Source organism: Nomia melanderi, chromosome 5, assembly GCF_051020985.1.
Source record: "Nomia melanderi isolate GNS246 chromosome 5, iyNomMela1, whole genome shotgun sequence".
Taxonomy (NCBI): domain Eukaryota; kingdom Metazoa; phylum Arthropoda; class Insecta; order Hymenoptera; family Halictidae; genus Nomia; species Nomia melanderi.
The window spans coordinates 8,494,046-8,515,931 of NC_135003.1; the positions used below are offsets into that span (position 1 = coordinate 8,494,046).

The 21,886-nt window shown below is 45.0% G+C and overlaps 1 protein-coding gene across 10 annotated transcripts in view; it reads left to right on the forward strand.

The window, feature by feature from the left end:
• Positions 1 to 21,886, forward strand: part of LOC116430907 (uncharacterized) — a 348,971-nt gene that overhangs the window by 230,094 nt on the left and 96,991 nt on the right. For all 10 annotated transcript variants that reach the window (XM_031985602.2, XM_076367565.1, XM_031985600.2 and 7 more), the window contains one exon: positions 20,441 to 20,554. The gene's annotated coding sequence lies outside the window, so the exon portion shown is untranslated. The remainder of the gene's footprint in view (positions 1 to 20,440; positions 20,555 to 21,886) is intronic.

Genomic DNA, 21,886 nt, shown 5'->3' on the forward strand with positions numbered 1-21,886 from the left:
GATTGTGTCTCCCTTCCACAACCATTTTCAGATCGAAAAGGGCCAACCAGAACGTCTTCACCCCCGTGAAGACGACATTGCGGAGGTGTCGTCGAAGACGATTCTGGGAGGCCCAGCGAGTCGAGAATAGCGAGTCGAGAATAGCGAGTCGAGAATAGCGAGTGGAGAATAGCGAGTCGAGAATCATAGTTGGAAACAAATAGTCAACCAAGCAAATAGAGAACATCGAACATATTTCGAGTCACTACACTGATTTTCACAAGTAAATACAGTCCACTTCACAAACCTAAAAATTCGCACAAAGTTAATTCGGCGTGCGAAGTACTAGTTTAACTACCGAACATAGTCGGTGGAAAACAAGGTACACGACATTTGGTCCTTCGAGCCGGATTTTTCGGCAAATATAGAAACATAGAGCAGTGTAGTGACTACCGAGGAGTGACTCAATTGTAATTAGTACATCCTCCTTGGACATCATTGACAATTGTTAGCAAGTATAGAGCTTGTAGTGCAGCAGAAAAGCAGTTCATATATTGGGATCTTAGCCTCACTTTGGAGAGGGCAGATCAACAGCATCACCGTAGGATAATACGTCGCCGGTGAAGCTGAGTTATTCGTAAGCAGCCGTATCGGACACCTCAACTGAGGAAGCAGCCAGATTTGGACGCCTCAACCGGGGAAGCAGCCGTCGGACAGCGGATACATCAAGGCATCGCAGCAGCATCAAGGCATCGCAGCAGCATCAAGGCATCGCAGCAGCATCAAGGCATCGCAACAGCATCAAGGCATAGCAGCAGCATCAAGGCATAGCAGCAGCATCAAGGCATAGCAGCAGCATCAAGGCATCGCAGCAGCATCAAGGATTCGCAGCAGCATCAAGGATTCGCAGCCGTAGCATTATTTAGAAGCTCAGACGCCTGTAGGGTGAGTCTAGAAATCACCACTCCTTCACATTGTTCCTTATTGACCAGTCGCGATCTCGATTCCATTAGTTGTTCAATTATCGCAATATGACGAACGTACCTGAGACAGCTCAATTAAAGGGTCTTAAGAGACAACGAGCCACAATTAAAGGGCAACTTACGCGGATAGAAACATATCTGGGTGAGGACGATCAGTTTGACATTCATGAATTACAAATTCGCAAGGAAAAGGTGATAGAGTTAAATACAAGCTTTGAAAACGTTCAGTCAAGCATAGAGTTAGAGGACGAGGTTTCCGATCACGATTCGGAAAGAGAACAGTTCGAACGAAACTATTTTAAGATAAGTAGCCTCCTAAACCGCCGAATTGAGAGATTACAAACCCCTAGTAATTTAGCAAGCACAGGTAGATTCACAGACTCGCCAAATACCGTAACGGTAAGGCAAGAAAGTACCCTTCTACCAAAAATAGAGATAAAACCATACGACGGTAATCCCATTGAATGGCACAGTTTCCATGATACCTTTAAAACATTGGTCCACGACAATTTAGACTTACCTGCGGTACAAAAATTCCATCTATTGAAAAATGCACTTCGCGGAGAAATTGCGTCGGTAATTACCTCGTTAAACGCGTCAGAACCGAACTACCGGGTCGCTTGGGACTTGTTACAAAGGCGATGCAACAGACCGCGACAAATCGTACAGTCGCATTTGAAAACGTTATTTGAATTACCAGAAGTAACTCGCGATGCACCCTCGAGCCTCAGATCATTGGCGGAACAGGCTCAAATGCATGTAAATGCACTCGCCACTCTAGGTCAGCCCGTAGAACAATGGGACGCGATATTAGTTTATTTGATAGGAAAAAAGCTAGACAAAAATACTCGACGCGGATGGGAACGCACTTTAGAAAATGATGAGATGCCGACATTCGAACAATTAGTTAGTTTTGTAAACAAACAAGCGCGTGGCGAGGAGATTGAAGCGGAATTTTCTAACACAATGAAACGGGTTCCGTATCAAGAGCGTCCGCTACGAAACAAAGTTAATGCAAGGGGGTACATTCACGTAGCGACGACAAATACTAAGTGCGTCATGTGTAACGAGAACCACGAAATTTACTATTGTAAACATTTTTTGCAAGCTTCAATTCGGGATAGATTAGAGGTGATAAAACAGAATAAATTATGTCTTAATTGCTTCCGAACTGGACATTTAGTCGCCACGTGTCAAGCAAACGGGTGCAGGAAATGCAATCAAAGGCACAATACATTATTACATTTTAATAATGAACACCGGGTCAATATGAACACTAGTAACACCCAAGTAGAAGCTCAAATAACAAACGCGGGAGCCAATGCAACTGCGTTAACGGTCACATGTGATTCAGAAATACTGCTTGGTACAGCGCGGATTAAAATATTAGACAAATTCAACAAGGAACACGAGTGCCGCGTTTTATTAGACGGGGGATCTCAGACGCATTTTATAACCAGTGAACTAGCCGAAAAATTGCAATTATGTAAGCATAACGTAAATTTGACGCTATCAGGTTTAGGTCAGCAGGCGACCAGGGCACAATATAGTGTAAAAACAATAGTCAAGGCGCGGAATAGTAATTTTTCCAGTCCGATATCGATGATTGCTGTACCCTCGATTACCGGATTATTACCATCCCGACTAGTAAACAGAACCGCGATTCAAGTACCGCAAAACATCGCGTTAGCAGATCCGGAATTCCATAAGCCAGGGAAGATAGACGCGTTATTAGGCAATACATTGTTCTTCAGCCTATTAAGCATTGGACAAATTAAATTAAATAACAACAGTATCATATTGCAGAAAACTAGGTTAGGATGGATAGTTACCGGCAAAACAGATTTGCAACCCGCATATAAGAACCCATCAGTAAAATCGTTCCTTGTTACGTCGAGTTTAGATAAAACGTTAAACAAATTCCGGAAGATAGAAGAAGTCGCGGAGAAATCGTATTTATCAGAAGAAGAAAGGGCCGCGGAAATTTCATTTAAACAGGGTACAATACGAGATGCAGACGGACGATATTGCGTAAGATTACCGTTCAACATAAAAAATAAACAACGGTTAGGGAGTTCGCGAGAGATAGCGCTAAAGGGATTTTATGCTTTAGAACGGAAATTACATTCCAATCAGGAACTGTTAACAGGATATCGGGAATTTTTAAAGGATTACGAACGGTTAGGGCACATGACACAGGTCAGCGGAGACGAGCTCACCGAGGGTTTCTACCTGCCGCACCACGCGGTAATAAAGGGAGTCGATTATTGCGGACCATTCTTTCTAAAGGAACGGAAACACAGAAGTGAAAATAGAATCAAGGGATACGTTGTAGTGTTTGTATGCTTTGCCACAAAGGCAACTCATTTAGAATTAGTCACAAACCTTACCACGGTGAAGGTTTTTAAAAACCACTTAAAAGCTACGATCGGAGACGCACTGGTCACGTACGAACAATTGAACAGCATAGTAATCGAGATCGAGGCTATCTTAAAATCCCGACCACTAACACCCCTATCCTCTAATCCTAAAGACTATATCGCACTAACACCTGCACACTTCCTAATTGGTGATTCGTTACGAACCCTACCGGAATATGAGTGGACAGATGTGCATATCAAAAGGCTGTCATTGTGGCAACATACTCAAAGGTGCAGGTATTCAGGAAGGGACACTGGTACTCATACGAGAGGACAACCTTCCACCGTTGCAGTGAGAATTGGGCCGAATCTTGGAGGTACATCCAGGGGACGACAAGATTATCCGTGTGGTGACTGTGAAGACACCGCTAGGAGGGTACAAACGGAGTGTAAAAGGACTTGCGCCACTACCGATAGACTGAGCGTAGCATCTATAGTTCATTGTATATACGTATAGGCCTTTGTGTATAGATATAAGTTAGTTTTTTATGATTATGCACTCTCCAGACTTCGCAGTTTAATGTATTAGTTTAGACTTGTTGAACGGAACCGTTCAAGGGGGGCGGTATGTTAAGGCCACTTACAGCCTTAACGTTTCCTCCGACCCCTTAGAACCATCGTACTTTTTAGTTTGTATACACTTTTTATGTTTTCTAAGACTTATTGTACATTTGGTAGTTTTTTCGGAATAATAGGAGCCTTCGTCCCGTTCACAACTTGCAATCGTCCTTACGGTATTACGAGAAGGGACCGTGGCAGCCATAAATCCCTGAACCCATAAGGCCCGCGATTATTGCTGTAGATTTTCTTTGCCTATTGTTTACATCTGGTGTCCAGTCACCAGTATTTTTAACTCTCTTGCCCGTCCGTTAGCATGTGTTTCTAAGGCCAAGCGTTTCTTGCTTTTTACCTGCCACGGTCGGCGATTGCAAACGGGACGAATTAGTTATTAACTTTAGCAACTAGGAAGACTAGAAGGGAAGGGATTGTGTCTCCCTTCCACAACCATTTTCAGATCGAAAAGGGCCAACCAGAACGTCTTCACCCCCGTGAAGACGACATTGCGGAGGTGTCGTCGAAGACGATTCTGGGAGGCCCAGCGAGTCGAGAATAGCGAGTCGAGAATAGCGAGTCGAGAATAGCGAGTGGAGAATAGCGAGTCGAGAATCATAGTTGGAAACAAATAGTCAACCAAGCAAATAGAGAACATCGAACATATTTCGAGTCACTACACTGATTTTCACAAGTAAATACAGTCCACTTCACAAACCTAAAAATTCGCACAAAGTTAATTCGGCGTGCGAAGTACTAGTTTAACTACCGAACATAGTCGGTGGAAAACAAGGTACACGACACAACCCATTGGCTACCGTTGACGCATAAAATTTGACGTTTAAAAAATTGTTTTCTCGGTGTACCGTTCGTGCCCGTAAAATGTTATTGACAATAATTGCGGCGAAGCTCGCTTAGATCAGACGTAAATGAATTTTCATTCAACAATTACATCTTCCGTAAGTCATGTATCATATAAATGTGATTATTTACCTTGGTTTAGTTTAGTTGAATTCAGTATTCAGATGGTTTCAATACACTTCCTTAGAAATACGCGAAATTCTTCTATAGCCAAGGGGTTAAACGGAGAGATGATTCAAGGAAAAAAATAAATTTCATGAAAGATTCAATCTTGTCTCGAGGCTTGATTGCCTGTGAATGGATATTAATAAAACGAACTGCGAAACGCGTATTGAAAATCCATAAAACGGCCGAAGAATCACGTCTGCATCGTAAACCCGATCGAGCCTTATTTATTTCTAACAAGTAGGCAACGTAGGTTTCTCGGGATCGAACACCCACACGGGAAACTCGGACGGCGGGGTCGTGTTCCCTCCGGTAAAGAAACTTCGCGGGCAACATCGCTCAATGGCCGAGTGTAACGTGTATCGTTCGTATTTACGTGGCCCGAGCGTTCGCTTCGAACGAACGCCTCTTCGTTGCACAAGTTCCCGGGGAAAGAATAGAGGCAGCGTGCCCACGAACTTGATGGAACATCGAACGCGCGTGACGTCACTCGACCTCGTACCTACCGCTCTATTCTCGACTGCGGCGTGCACACCCACGCGGTTAGGTAATATGTAATAGCGAGCCGCGGCGATTTGTGTACCAAGGGTGACGACGACGATTCGCCGGGGAAGGAGAAAGTGGAACGCGTGCACGCGTCGTTTCTCTCGCTACGCGTGCCAAGAGAATCACTTTCGAATAATTCAAATGGAACTCGATCGATTACACCTGACTCTCTTCTTATGCAAATGTTTGGAAAAAGTTTTATCGTCTTTCGTGCGCGATAGTATTATTCGAGAAATGAAAAGGTTTTCATTGTAACCACATATTTCCCATTTCAGTTTAATTTTTCTGTACTCTTGAATGGTTGATTACATACCGTGAATACTTAAAGCAGAGAAGAAGGTAAAGCAGTGAGAATTAGAAAAATCAACGGTACCAAAATTTCGCTGCACAATAAAATTCACTAAGAACTCGGTCACGTAGTATCGAAAACATTTCGTAGTGACTCGTGTGAGTAATAACGTTATCAAGTGCGATAATTGATAACGCGGTGATATTACTATTCGCGTGAAAAGGTAAGACGCGGCAATAAAGCTGAACGGAACTAAAGAAACTTCGTTGACACGATAAAAAGCTGTTTTCTATCGATGACTGAACGAGAGGGGGACTGAAAATCACGTTATCGTGCGGGCTCGACGGATCGAGACGAATATAAATTTATTGAAATGCGTCGCGACCTCGATCCCCCATCCCACGCCCCCGCAATCCGAGTGTAACGCCGTCGGCCACGCTTTTATTTATCGACAGAGCCCAGACGTTATACATCAAGCGTTAATTAAGCGTTGGAAATTACCGATTAAAAGCCGATCGCCGGCCAGCGTGGCTTTGATATACGCTGCCCGCCAGGGGGAACGCGAACGATCGAGCGACTTTTGTAAAGTCGCTTTTACCTCTGTAATTCGATTCTCAGCGTTTTGCATTCTGTGGAGGACGGTGAGTTGAACATTGCTGGACGCTCGAGAGACCGGACCGTCGATTTTTAATCAGACTTCACCCCCTTTTAAGCCGCAAGATAATAATGACACTAATTATTCAACGGTCGTGTAATCGATAATGCGGTAGAATGTTGCACCGATCGGTAACAAATTGCGGCTGTTCCGCAAACGACCATTAAATTTAAACGAATGTAATAAAAGATTTCGTACCGCACTCGTTTCCCGCTTCTGCAACGTGCAGTCTTGTTTCAAAATTGCTCCACAGATCGTTGAATTCGAATATTCTAGATCTTGATGTAGCTTTGACTATGACATAGATTTTTCTTATTGTATCATAGTGCGAATAACAGTAATATCTAATATCAGTGACGCGATTAGCAATGATAAAACCATAAATTTCTATAGTATAACATAAAGGAATTACATACAATAGAATCTCGATAATTCAAATAAACAGGGTATCTAACAATCCAGATAAATGGAGGCATGAGAAGGAATTGTTCAAGATGTATTTGTAAAATTCGATCGTATGTATTCCGAGGTACAATCTAAGGATCTAAATTGTTGAGTTCCAATTCAGCCAAGACTCCGAACAGTCTAGATCCCGGTTAATCGAGGTTGTACTGTACAGATAAATTGAGGGGTAGGGTTAACGCGCGGCAACAACAAGGCAGATCGCATTAACGGCCTACGCCAAAGCGAGAATCACATTTTACCTAGAATCGCATATCCGAGCAGGCGGGACCGAGAACGGATCACAATAAATAACGCTTAACATACCATTAATAAAATGATTTTTACCCGAGAGCATGGTAGACAGCGAATTTAACGGAACCTTCTAACGCGGCCGGTCCAATGATAATTTTCAGTATAATTTTGGAGCATCGTTGAGCACCGATCGCGCGACGCGGTTTCTGGCATGGATTGGCTCCTGCTCGCGCCGCGCCATCGACGGGCATTTTGATATATGACCCGGCCAAATCGTATTCAACATTAACGTCGAACACCGTTTCACTGCGATCCAACCCGGATCGGCCCGGTCCGCGCTTGCCTATCGGTCGACGCGAACGGCGTCACCCGTGGATATACGCCCGCGTCCCGTTAATTCCGCATTACGCGTAATTAGAGCGAGCGTGGAATCGACGATACATCGCACCGGTGAACTCGGCGCGACGTGGTTTCGCTCGCGCGACGCTTTCCCGCGATAGTTTCATGCCCTCTTTTGACGGAGATCGGTCGACGTTAGATAGAACTGTTTATGTCCTATATTTAATTTTTCTAGCGTGTTTTAACGCATCCTGTGGTTTTCACAGTGGAATACTATTTTAATGCTTTCATATTCTATTTGATGAAAGAATATTCAGGTGTTTTTGTTCCCGATTTGTTGTTGCAAAGAATGTACATTAGTTTTTGGGATTATATGTTAGTCATTCTGGACGTTTTGTATTTATTTATTGAGGCACGAATGGAATGATAACAAGACTACTGGGGAGTTCGATAGAATCGATTAATTCTTCGAAGGAAATCGATTGTGGCGAAGATCGATGGAATTTGTTTGAGATACGAGTTCAATTACTGAAGGGACAGAAGAGAGAATCGTACCAGATTTCCATAAAAGTCTACAATGAAACAGCAAACGACCAGGCGAGTGGTCATTGAAGTTCTCGTATGAACTAACCAGCTGTATTATAGGGGAGTATTATCGTTAACCCCGCCGTTAACCCCTTGCCGGTGGAATCATGTCGCCCAGACGTTCAGGCACTCTCGGGGATTATTAAACAGTAAGTTTCGTGTTCGTTTTGGTAACGGGATCGCGCAAAAAACGCATCGCATTATTTTATGACCGGTTGATTACTATCTTCGAGAGAATTAAATTGCTATATGGAGCAGACCTGTTCTACCACTCTTCTTAAAAACAAAAATAAAGCGTGCACGTTGAGCGTGCACCGTGCTGACTTGACGACCACGATGCCAACAAGAAACGTTAGTTCCTGCACCTACCATGCACGAGAAACGCGATTCGATAATTTACGTCGTTAATGTTTAACTATCCATTTAAATTAGGTAGTTATATGCAAGGATTGATGTTGCTCGTTCTGTTAATTAGATAATTTATTGTTGGGCTGCTTGTAACATAACATCAGTTATGGGACCAGTTGACAGTAAACGGGTCTGTCTTCATTCTAGCCTGCAACTGTGAGTGATAGTGGCGAGTCAGCAAATGAAACGATCGCAGAATTGTGTTTACTATTTGTTTCTATACTCACAGTGCCAATATGCACTAACACAAAAAAGATTCCCAAAACTTTCAAACTACTAAGGTTTATTTTAACATCTCTTTGTGCAGTCAAATTTTGATACTTCATGATACTTATTAATTCCATCATTTCGTTAAAAAATTTCATAGATCCTTAAAGTTCCCATTTCATTAAATGAATATCTAATTACATTACAATAATAAACTGAATACTTACTTTCACCATATATTCGTAACAAGTAACATTAATTTTAGATCGATCGACCCATGTATGTATTTTGAAAGCGACTTAAGTCCACCTTTCAAAGAAATCAAGTTAATAGTTATAATTCCACATTATCTTTTCATGTTTAAATGATCGTTGTAAAATGAATTTAAACTGTTTTCAAAACGAACGACCCAATTATTAAAGTCCGTTGAAATGCGAGAATCCGAGATCATCGGAAGGGAAGGTGTGTTCGAGCAGTTTCTCCTCGTTTCGACGTTTTCTCGGGGTAGAATTATAGTGTTGGATCACGGTACGCCATTACACGGAGGGGAGGGAGCCTATGCAAATCAAGGGAAGGACGCCTCTGCTCCGCGCGACGAGGAAACGGAGCGGAGGAGTTTTCAAGGCTGCCGCGAAGATTTATCGAGTGTCCCGATCGACGGACAAGTTGTTGCCCGAAGGTATCGTCCCCGATAGCGGACCTCACGCAATGACAGAAACGTTTTCACCTTTCGCGCCAACCGCAGATAAATCTCAGCAACGTTCCGCGCCGGCGCTGTGAGACGACGGAACGTTTGTTCTGCTCGACGACGGATTAATGGGGTACGCCCTCGGCCGAGCCATCCTTCAGTCAACATTTTACTATCGTGTACATATTTCCGAGGATTCGACGGGCACGTCTCCTCCTCTTTCAAACGGAGGCGATTACCAATTGTCCAGGAAACATTTCTCTGAGTGGTTCGCTAATGAGCCTCGGATTATTAATGCGCCATCGTGTTTGAGGATCTCTCTGAAACGTATTTGGCTTTCTTTGTCCGATGTGCCGGCTGTAAATCTGTTGGTCCTAGTATCACGGTCCTCTTATAAATGGTGTAATAAAAATTTAATGATTTCCGCGCATCATTTTGAATCCATTAAAATACTTAATAAGGTAAACAAACGTCTTGCACGTTCTACTTTCTGTTTGATTATTGCCTGGGAACCTGTGCTGATCCTAAGAATAAACATTCTCGTAGAAGTGCACGCTAACAACAGAACTTAATCAGTCTAATACAATCTCCCTCTAACCGTCCGCCGTTGCAACGCTCGTGTTCGGTAAATCCGCATCAAAGCGCGAAGCGTAAATATTAAATCGAGCGATATAAACAGAATCCGTAGAATGCAGAAGAAAGCGGAACGATCCCTGCTAACGAGGAACGAAGCAACGATCGAAGGCATCCGTCCGGCGAGCCAAACAATACGCGCAGTCTCGTTAAACGGTTCCGTCGAATTTCACCAATTGAATTCCCGCTGCCGGATCCGGAATTCCGAGCGTCGGTGGCGAGCGGCCGTACGCTTTACAATTCCGCTTCTGCCCCGGCGAGAAATAAATGTAAATTGTACGCCGGACAAAACGAAGCTCGAGCCGCGGCCGCTTTCGGCTGAACCAATTAACGCTGCGCCATCGTCGAACTTAAGCGGCGGTGGTTCGTTATCGTCGAGTTAAGTCCGCGTAAAGTCCTCCGGGTACCTCGAGAGCTAAAGAGCGAGATGAACGCCGGCGAGCGGCCGGACAGCCTCCTCGCAACTTGTCCCCCCCTCCGTAACCCCCGCCCCGGTCGCTCGTTGAAGGAAAACTGCACCGACGCCAATTAGCGAGAAGATCCAAACGTTAAACAACGTAACGTCGGCTCGATAATTAATGAAAACCCGGTGCTACTCCGGCTAGACTATTTACGGAAACTTTTTCGCATTCGTTTCACCGGACCACCCCTTTTTCCGCCCCCGCGAAGCACGAAGTTCAGCTTGCCGGGGAAAAGGTCGGAAACTATTCCCACGCGTGGGAGTATCGCTTTCTGATGGAGCTACTCGGCCACTCGAAACAACTGTGAAGTCCAAAGGTTGAATCCGAGAGTCTTCTGAATCGAGCCGACCTCGAGTTTCGAGCAAGGGTTTTGTATCCGTTGCGGAACAAATCTGCCGATTTTCTTGACGATCATCGTTGAGGCTTGTTCAGCAATATTTTTGTTTGACGGAAAATGAGAAATATGTTTTTGTATAGAATGCAAACGGTTTGATAATTACGGAGACGTAATTAGTAAGTTCGGATTGAAAGTCTTTTATGAATTTCGACTGATAGCTAACCCCTTATCCTATGATCAGTTTTGTAACTGCGATTGCTGGAATCACTTTAATATTAACAGTTTACTAGAAATAAAGAAGAATTTCGTATATTTTTATATCCACGTTTGAAAGCATGACAATTGATAAAAGAAAAATATTTAATTTGATCTCAAATGAACTGTGTGATGTTTGTTTTTGCTGAGTTCCGTTTGTGATCTTTCTTGTGAGTCTGGCGCAATACTGTTTGGCAAGGGACTAAAGGTAACCGAATTCAATGTTTAGGATTTCTGGATTAGTGAGTTTCTCGTAGGATTAAAAAGAGGCACGTATCGTTAATGAATAACGTGCTATTGGTTTACAAAAGTCAATCTTAAATTCTTCGACATCGACGCAACTTTCAAATAACAGTTTCACCTGAGCTCCTTTCGCAAGAAGAAAGAGCGTTTTCAAATGTCGTTTTCATTCGCGCGCATGATTCCCAGAAGTCCTCGGAATTCTCAACTACTTCAGAGTTAATTTGTAACTCCGAAGAAACTTTCGAGGTAAGTACAACTCGGTATGGCGTAAAACTTCCAAGGTCTGCCGAGATTGAAACTGTTAGGAATGATTTAAGGATTTCCCTTCGGTACACGAGGGGATCCTCCGTTTTTTCATCCTCGGATGAAGCAAGTTTTTTGGTTTGATCGAAATCAGCTATTACGACGTTCAGTATCTTAAAAAATTACTAAAAATCTTACAAACTTAATTATCGAAACTATCACAGCTTAGAAGAACACAGAAAGAATCAAACGAAAGCATTAATTTCTCATTAAAACAGGTATCATCATTCTCGTTAGTAACCTCTCCCAATAATACAGAAGAACATTCAACTTAAAACTTCTCCAAAATATAAAGCGATCAATTAACCTCGTTCAACCCGCAATCAACAAATCTCGTTGCCTCAGGGGATTTCGCTTTATAAAGAGTCAAACGCAGCGGCCGGAGTGTCAACAAAGCTCATTCCGCGCCCCGCCATTAATGTTCCCCGATTAGTCAACGTAATCCGGATTCTGATCGACGACCGTCGTTTCAGCGAGCGTTCCGCCGGCAGCGTAAGAGTCTCGAGTGATAAATCGAGCGCGAAAGGCAAGACGAAAGGGAGAACCGCGGGTGCCACGGTGATCGATCGCGCGCGAAAGAAGAGGAACGACGCGTGCCTTGGAAAAGGAGAGCCGAAGGCAGCCATGACCGTTTTCTTTTCCGCGCGCCTGACCTCTGCCCTCTGACCTATTTCCACAACCCTCCCGCCCCTCAACGGTCTTCTCCCCTGTTCCCTCGCCCTTTAATATCTCGTGGAGAGTCGTTCAACATCTAGCGTCTCCCTCGTTCCTCCGTATCGCGAAATCTTTCTCGATTTACTTTACGCTTTCCCCCCCGCGGTGCGGTTAACTTTCCTCCGTCATCTGTGACCAATTGTTTCCCGAACTGTCCGCGTTAAAAGCTCGAACAAATTGTATTCGTTCTGTGGTTTGGGTTAGGTCCGTTCGTTTCTCCTCGTTTTTCTTTTCCGTTATTCTCTCTTTGTCAAACCAACCATGTTCGATCCTTCGCCGTTCCGTTGCCCGTGGATCCCAGTCCGACCGCAACCGCGGACCGGAAAACGCGATCCGAACGAAGACTCGCAATCGAACGGACCTAACGATCTCTCCCCTAGTTTCGGGGAGAGACGATAAAGCGACCGCCGCCGGTGCTCCTGGGATATTGGCTCGCGTCCGGTGATTCGTTTAAGGAATTAAATCTAGATACACTAGTACACGCCGCGCCGCATCCCTCCCGCGCCGTGTCTATTTGTTTCCCGTTATTTTGCCGCCGAGCCGGTCACGTTCCGCGGCAGTGTAAATTTAAATATCCTTCGTGCGCTCGGTGAATCACGTCTGCGCGATTCCGCGAAAGGACGACGAACTTCGCACTCTTCCCGTTTAGTGAAAAAATAAGATAGAGACGGGAGATCGACCAACCCGTTCGCGGAAATATGCTCGTATCGTGTATCCCGGCGGCGGAGGTAAACCGAATAAAGATCGCGCGGAGAGAATACCGGGACCGGAACAATTGATACGGAAACCTGGGTTCGATTCTCCGACCCGCGCGTTTCTGATATCGTTACGTTTCGCTGTTTGAATTTTATTTTCGGCGTTCGCCACAAAACGTACGGGATCCCGTTTTCGAATTCAGTTTTCTGAATTGTTGCTTCCAATCTGATGCGACCGGTTTTTAGCAGATTCTTTTATTCGCGGCCACGATAACGGTACTTTGTTGGTACCGTTGGTAACGTGTAAAATGCGCGTTAATCGCGTACCCGCTCTAAAAGGTCCGGCATTAAATTATCGAAGGTAACAATAATATTTCGCTTCAGACGAAAATCCATAGAAACGCGTGTAGAGGGAACGAGAATTTGTTGAAAGTTCTTATTTATTCGACAAAACTCTTCCACGAAATGAAATTTAATGCCGCGACGCTGCAGTTAACGTTATTGTCCGACGGAGAAAAGACTTCACTTGTCTTGAAAGCTAAAAAGTTAGGGTGGCAAGGGGATACCTCCACGCGTGGTCGTTATTGACACGCGGCAATAACAAAGGATGGAAGCGAGACCGAATGCGACGGAGTGAGATGTAACGAAAGAAAATAAAATTCACAGTGTCGCCAACTTCATTCTCTTTCGTTGCATCTCACTCCGTCGCATTCGGACTCACTTCCACCTTGTGTTATTGCCGCGTGCCAATAACGACCACGCGTTGAAGACCGAGGCGGCTTGAATATCGTGAGCGGAAGTGTTCCCTTGCCTCCCTGACTTTTTAGCTTTTAGGACAAGCGAAGTATTTTCTGCGTTGGACAATACACGCCCGTAACCAGCTGATACTCCTCCGCGAAGCTAAAGGTAGTCCTCGAGCGTGGAAACTTTCCTTTTTTTTTCCTTCTCTGCTTTTTTCCACCGCGTCGACCGCGAGGAGGTACTGCGGCGGTACGTTTTGCGGCGCTGGCGGCCTGCTCATATAATTCCTCGCGTGAAGACAATGGAGATTACGCTGTCGTAATAATCCTCGGCTGCCCCGCTGGCCTCCGAACGGTAATCAGCATCGTCCCTGTCGGACTTGGGGAGAAAGTAGTTGCGGTCGTTTATTGTCTGGTCTCGGACCGCTCGGAATGCCCGGGACTACTTGATAATCGACCTCGGTCAACCAGTTACCGGGGGAACTCTGTTACGGGAATCTTTGACGTGGAATGTTCGCCGAGGCTCGGTGTTAGTAATCAGGAATACCGATGGAAACCGGTCGTTAGTAATTACAGCGAAGTATGTCCATAATTCTGACGTTATTCGAGACAGATCCGGTACGTATTTGCATCTCCTGATTTAGCCTCACCGAAGGATCGCGTGACATTTTATGGGCTATGGTTACAGCTAAAATCGTGCACTTAGCGCAGGATACACGAAGCGTGCTTGATTTAATATCAAAGTCGGTAATGTTATTATTTATGGCTCTGATTTATTCGTCTAGTTACTGGCACTTGAGTGTTCTATTAAAACAAATAATTGAAATAATAAAACATACCGTGGATACGAACGTAGGTTGAGTGGAAATCATACGATCGAAATTTGAATAACTATCGTGGATCCAATATTTAAACAGTTCCATGCGATAAATTTCAGGAATTCGAATAATCGTTCAATTGTGTTCAAAAATTTTCATTCCGCGATAAAATGGAAGGAGAAATATGATACTCCGATTCAAAAACGTCACGCTAGTTCAGTTCCGGTTGTAGTACACCAATTCTAGTGCACACCGCATCTATTTCTCGATGGGGACATGTATTCGCTGCTAAACCACCGCACAGCCGGGGACAGCAAACGTAGGTCGCGGTATCCGCTCGTTTCCGAAAGCAACACGCATTATCTCTGTCATTGGCACGGTTGATTACCTCGTCATACCGTCACGCCCGGCGACCAAACACGCGTCGCCCGTTTCCGCGTGATGGCACGCCGACGAATTCCCGCTAACTGCCAGCGTTTAGATCTCGATCAAAGTTTCCAGGGAAACGAGTTTCCACGCGCCTTTAAGCGTCTCCGCCGGCCGACACGCTCGCAACCGATTCGCGGGAATCGTTTGCGTCGCTCGGCCGGATTGAAATATATTTTCAGCGGCACGACAAAACTTCCCGCGGACGAAGATAAATCGTGCACGAAGTTCGCTCGCCCGCAAACAGCTCCCTCCACCCGCGCGCGAGACAAACTCGGAATTGGAAATGAAGATTTACAGTTTGCTCGTCCGTTTAACTATAAATCACTTTTGTCAAGTTTTTCCCTGAACGTAAATAAGTTGTACACCGGGTCATCCGGTGAACTTGGCGCGTTCTGGGCATCGAACGGTAATTTTGGATTGTTGGGGAACTAGTTAAAAAAAAGTTAAACTACACTTTGATGTATGTGATTTCATTTCTAAAATCAGATATGAACTATATTAATGTTGATATTAAAATAGCATCGAGTGTAGCGTATTCTGTTAAAAGAATTTGAGAGTGACTAATACTTCTGAGAAGTTAGAGAGTTACTGATCGTACACTATAAATATCGAACTCGCTTATATCGGATTCCACGAGTCAAAACATGCTCGTATAACGTTCAGCAACTCCGCCATCAGGCATGTCAACTCCCACTTATCCCATGCGTCTATTTACTTCGGCAAACATTATCCCGTACCGCCGATCCATAAGAAATTAATAGGCAAGCAGTTACGAGTAAATTATTAATAATTTCACGTGGTAATACCCGTGAGAATCGTTCCCACCGTTCCGCGAGCCTTAGAGAAAACAAGAAAACGCGCGACGGAGTGGCACACGCATTTTATTCATTCAGAATGGGATTAATGACTTTCGATTCTCACGTTTATCGAAGCCAATCGTTGTAACCTAGCTATAAGAGAAGAGATGGAACTGCAGTAGGAGTTTGAAACCGGTACATACTTGAACACCATCGTCCGGTTAGCCCGATCACGGGACAACCGGATCGCTAACAATCCGTTTCCAAGAATCCTTAAAGATGTTAGCATATCTAATGACCGGCGAGACCTCTTATTAAAAGATGGTTCACAGCGCGTTTAAAAGTGCTGTGCACAGACGACGGAATTAATGGGACAGTAGATAATATCAGGAATTTCAGTCGCTCATTACACGACGAAAGGTGCGCACCGATACCATTAATGACGCGACACCCGCCAATTTCCGGGAGTTACAAAGAATATCAGGCTTTCATTACTATCGACGAAGGAAGAAGTCATCGATCATTCCCTTTCCTCCGAAGGTCACGATTAAGTCATAAATGCGTTTAACGTTCCTATTGATCCACCTCGTCGGTTCGTTGTTCCCATTTTCTCCTGGGACGCGCCTGCCGTCAGAAAATTATACGGCAATATCGATTGGTAACTTAGAAACGATTAATCCCAGGTATATCTCTGTTCCCCGGTGATTCCCGGATAATTTATATATCCTTTTCGAGGGTCTGCTAACGCTGAGGTGTCCGCTAACGCTCCCGCGATTTTTACGACCCTTCACCGGCGTGGATCTAAACCTCTGAATATTATGGACCCTTAAAAGATCCCGTTCAGGACGATATCGGTGATCCCGGCCGGGTACGAGTTAACATCCCAGAAAGTTCGGAAGGCGTGGAACACTTCGCGTCATCGGGGATCGTATATTCAGCGTCAGCGAGCATCTGCGTCAGGGGGATGCGGCTTCTATTACGTCAGACGCCCGGCCGTCAGAATGGACGATGTGTTATTACGTTCCGGGAGAGGGCGACCCGCTCGTTAAATTACCATGAAACGTTTTTCACCGGAGGGGTGAGGGGTGGAGCTTGTTCCATCAATTTCTCAGATGAATCTCTTGATGAAAGAGTCATCGTTTGGATCCTCCGATATTTGATTATTCTCGCGCGATCACATTTGATCGAAAGGTTCTGGAGTAAATTTTACAAACACGAGAGTTAACACTGTGGGATCGAATGAATTATTGGACATTCGTAATTAGTTAAGAAGGGTACAAAACGAACTTGATTATTGTATGTATGACGTTTAAGGAATTTTGAACTTTGATCTTATGATATTATTGACAGTAATAGGTATTTGCTTATTGTACCGCGTTATTATTCTGTATTGTTCTCGGTAACTTCCGAAAACTTACGTAACTTATGGATAAATGGTGAAAGTATTTTATATCCGTTAATTAAACAAAACAGGTTGGACGACTGTTGTGCAACAGAAATTTCAAGCTCGTATCAGGAAACTGGCGTTGATTAGACAATCTACCTGTAATTGGCGTAAGAAATTTGAGACAACCGGGTGCTTATGTAAAACTAAGCATCTTGGAATGCTAAGTATAGTCGTCGCCAACATGCAGTGAGCTCTTAAAATCGGTCGAACGTTAAACCTGTTTCAAGCGATAGTACAAACGAATTGACAGAAACGCGATCTCCTTAAGATTCGGAACTATGATCAGTATCTTTGATAAGCGCCGAACTACGACAGCATCAGTTAATACCGATAGTAAAATCCTATCTTAAAAGTTGAATTTACGACCGCGCTATATCATGACGACAACAACATATCAAAGTGCTACGGAAAACCTCAAACAATCCAAATTACATCTCCTTACACCAACATATTCACGAAAATCAGCATCTAAAGCAACATTCCACTTCAATTCTACCTAAAAACCGCGAACAAAACAATTTCCAACAGTATGGGAAGCAATGGCTGAACGGTAAAGGGTAGGGCAGGGTTTGATCCGTGTCATTTAACGTCATTCCACGAGTCCTATGGAGTCAGCAAGATTTCATCGTAAACGCTCCGGAGGATCGGCGGCGTTCGCTCGGTTCGGGGCTTATCGCGACCTCTCAACGGTCATCCCGCTTTTCCCTCGTTCCGTTGCTTCCCCCCTCCCCCACTCTCTCTTCCTCTTTCTATCGTTCCAACGTCGAGTTCGGTCGCGTTTGCCAGACACAGACAAAGCGTCCCGACATAAATAATTTATCCGAGAGAAGGCAAGGCACTGCACGCGTGCGCGCTCGCCGGCAACGGTGTATGTTGCATTAAATATGAAATCCAATATAAAGTTTCTGCGGCGCGGTGAGCCGGCCCGCCCTTTCTCCTTCCTGAACCCATTACGCGGCTTCTACGCGAAGTTTACTCGCGCGGAACGCTGTTTCGCGACGCTCCGCTACCCCGCCGCCCCTATTAAACCATTAATTGTCGTTACCCATTAATCGCGCGGCTCGCGTGCCGATATAAAGACGGCGCGCACTGGCTCCCGCGGAACGTTCGACCGTGATAATTTTATATCGCCCCGGCCGCTTCTATTTTGATCCGCTTAACGCCCAGAGAATATGTATTAATTCGCGAAGAAACAATTAAACACCGCTCGAATCGCGCTCGCGATTATCTCCACCGACATGCCAAAGGTATTTTAATTGGACGGATGCTTCGTAATGGGCTTCCGCGTGGCGTTCCGCCGCGGAGAAAGTTTAATGGCCATGGCAACGGGCTGAACCGAAGTTAAAGGAACCGAAGCTATTTTCTGTCGAAGTTGAGGGAATAATGCGCTCGTCGCAGTCAGGTGGGATTACGCGATTACACGTATGCCAGCTTCATTTTCTGCGGCGCCGTCGCGGATCCGAGCACGCGCACCCTCGTGCCGGATCTTTTATGATTCATTAGCTAATTGCGATTTTATGATATTGCGCGGTATTACGTTCCGTGACAATATTAATTAATACGCGGGAGTTTATTGGTCGTAATTTTGGCGCGAGATGTGCAGTGAATTTTCGGCTTCTGGGAAAGGGACCTGGATGTTCCTTTGCTTAACGTTTGTTGATAGGCTTCTTGTTAATGGACTGCAATTTGGGCTTAACGTCTTGAGAGATATCTTCGTATCTTTGTTTAAATTCGGATACATAAGTAACAAAACTGGTAAGTCGATGTTAATAAAAGCTAGACGTATATTCTTTTTCCGTCTTGCGAAGGATTGTGGTTACTGTAATACGTATTGATGAAACAGGCAACGGGTCTGTTATAGAAAATACCTACTTCTGTCTGGGTTCCTCTTAGCTCGTAGCTGCTGAAACTGACGTCAATAACTGCATCGTGATCGTAGTTTTTCAACGCGCAACCGGCTGCAGACCGAGAGTAAAGCGTGCATCGACGTTCAATCGTACACGCCGCTCGAATATCGATGCGCCGTCGAAACCCCCATAGGTGCAGCTGCGCCGGGGCCGCGTTTTCCATCAATCCTCCGCCAACTGCGTTCATTTTATATATTTTTTTAATATCAAACTTTTCCACCGTGTATCTAAAAGCGATATCGCAACGCGAGGCGAGTCTGTTCGACGGAATTTCAAAGCGGACACCCGTGCATCCGCGTAAGGCGACCTCCGAGAAATTTTTTGATCGCTGTTTCGATCGTTATCAAGATAACCGCGCGGTACAGCTCGCCAATATCTCGAGAGGAATTAGAGGAGAGCCGAACTTTGCGGAAATTTCGTCCGACAATGCGGAGGAAATAAGCTTTACAAGATGCAATATGTGTGCCCCGGTTCGCCGCGACCCAAATGCCTCGAAAAAGGGTCGAGTCAACAGAGATCCCAACCGAGGCCAAGTAGTTCAACCTCCACCGTGGTCGGCTCCGTATCGCCTATGCGGAACAATGCTTCGATTAGGCCTGAAAAGACTCCTCTCTCGTTCCTCCTAACGCCCCTCAAAACAATGAGTAACTCAACGGGAAAAGGTAATTCTCCTTTAAACCACTCGTGACCGAATTATTCTTTTTTAAAGAATTCACTGTTTGTCCACCGTCCGTCGTCTTGTTTGTCACCGAACCTGATTCGGGATCAGTTTAGTTCAGCCTCTAACGTGGAACACGCTTCATTGATCACGAAAGGGTTGAAAAACTCTGAATACCAAACATATGTTTTCAAATCAATTTCATCCTATATACGTTCGAAGGGAGAGGTAAAATAAATTTGGAACAACTGTATTCAACGTACGACTAACGCAACGCTACAATTGCATGTTTAATCCATGATGAATCGGGCTACAATGATGACGAAAGAACTGTATTTAACATGAAATATCGACGCGTCTGTAACGAATTAAACTTTCCACAGTTATTAACAAACCTCTGATATCCATAAATTAAAGCAAGAATTCAATTTATCCGTATCCCCTTTTCTTCCGAAGAGAGCGCCGTCAGTTCTACACCCGGCCGTTTCGGATTGAATGAAAATTACACAGTATTTTCGCCCCTATTACGAGTATTATCGGGGCGAACGGTGCTTGTCCAGCCTGGTTCCGTTTACTTAAGCGACGTTTGGCCGGCGCAAAGCTCATTCCGCTTATTTCTCGGTTTTTCAGGATGCAGAGACAAAACCGGAGTAGCTCGGAGGTGGAGGTTGCGCTTATGCGCCCCGTAAGCACCGCTGGCTAATAGCACTACAGTCCATCCCCGACACCCTGCAGCCACACCAGGTAGGATATACTCCTCTTTATGTTTGTCTTTTATGCATCGGCCATTCCGCACGTCATTTCACGCGGCCAACCGGTTGGTTTTACGGCGGATATACACTCGACCATCCGGACCCGCGGACAAAGGCCGAAATCGCGCCGTTATATTTATGTTTCGCGGTCAGTGCGCGCGAACGATTACCCTCGTTTTCCTTTTCGCTTTTTCTTTCGGTTGTCGGTGCTGCAGGTGACGTTTTCCACCCGTTTCGAGACCGATAGTTCGGCAATTTTGCGGCGGAAAGAGCGGATTCGCAGACAATCGCGAGAGCGAAGACAGGTGGGGACGGGATCGGGGCGAATTGTATGTTTTACGATCCTTTGCAGCGTCGTTTGAAACTTTCATTAACCGAGATGGGGGCGGCTGATGAGTCTCGGCCCGGAGAAACCAGTTCAGGTCGACGGAGCATTTAAAACGCGCTTAGCACCGGGGACGTTTGGAATTGTACTTATTCAGTGTTCTCGGTGGACTTATCGAAATTTTTTTAATCTCGTCGGGAAGGAATGGTGATAAATTTTCAGATGACGTTAAGAGACGAAAGCAAGGCGTTCGTTCAACGAATATGTTCAACATATTAAGAAGAAAGAGATATTTCGATTTATTCAATTGTATTTCTTCGAACCTCTTAAAATTTTCGTAACATCTACAATTTCTCAAAAACAAGAACTCGTTCTGAGGATACAATCTTAACAATACGTGGATAAAACAACATCCAGAAAATTTCTATTATCCTGACTCTATAACCATCAGATCCACAATGTTAGTTCCGTGAAATGATAAAGGACCTCCCGATGGCCGACGATTTACACGCAAAGGATCAAAGGGACCCTCGGGCGGCGGAAATCGCAGCGGAAGCACCGGTTGAACCGAATTACCGTGTTCGAGAGACGTTCCTCGGTGTTTAAAAGGTTCTGTTTTCTCTTCGATGTCTGAAAGAGCTAGCTATCGAGTTACCGGTTTCGTTCCGTATGATAAAACGTTTTCAGGAGGGAATAGCGGGAGGACACGCTGGGAAATGGCGGGTAATTGAAACGCGTGTACTACGGTGGAAGTGGAGCAAGGACTGCGCGAGATCTAGATTCTTCGAGCGATTTGTGGCCCCGGGAGGAACGGGACGAGAGACACGGTGTAATTTCGAGCGACGACGCGCGGAGAACACCGATGCGGAGCGGAGTCGAGCTGATTCCGCGCCACGACTGTGTTCCAATGACGCCCGACGTCAAGAACACGGAGTCCTCCCGTTTCGATTGACCTTTCACCGTTGTCCCGACTGATTCATATGGGCTGTACATGAATAG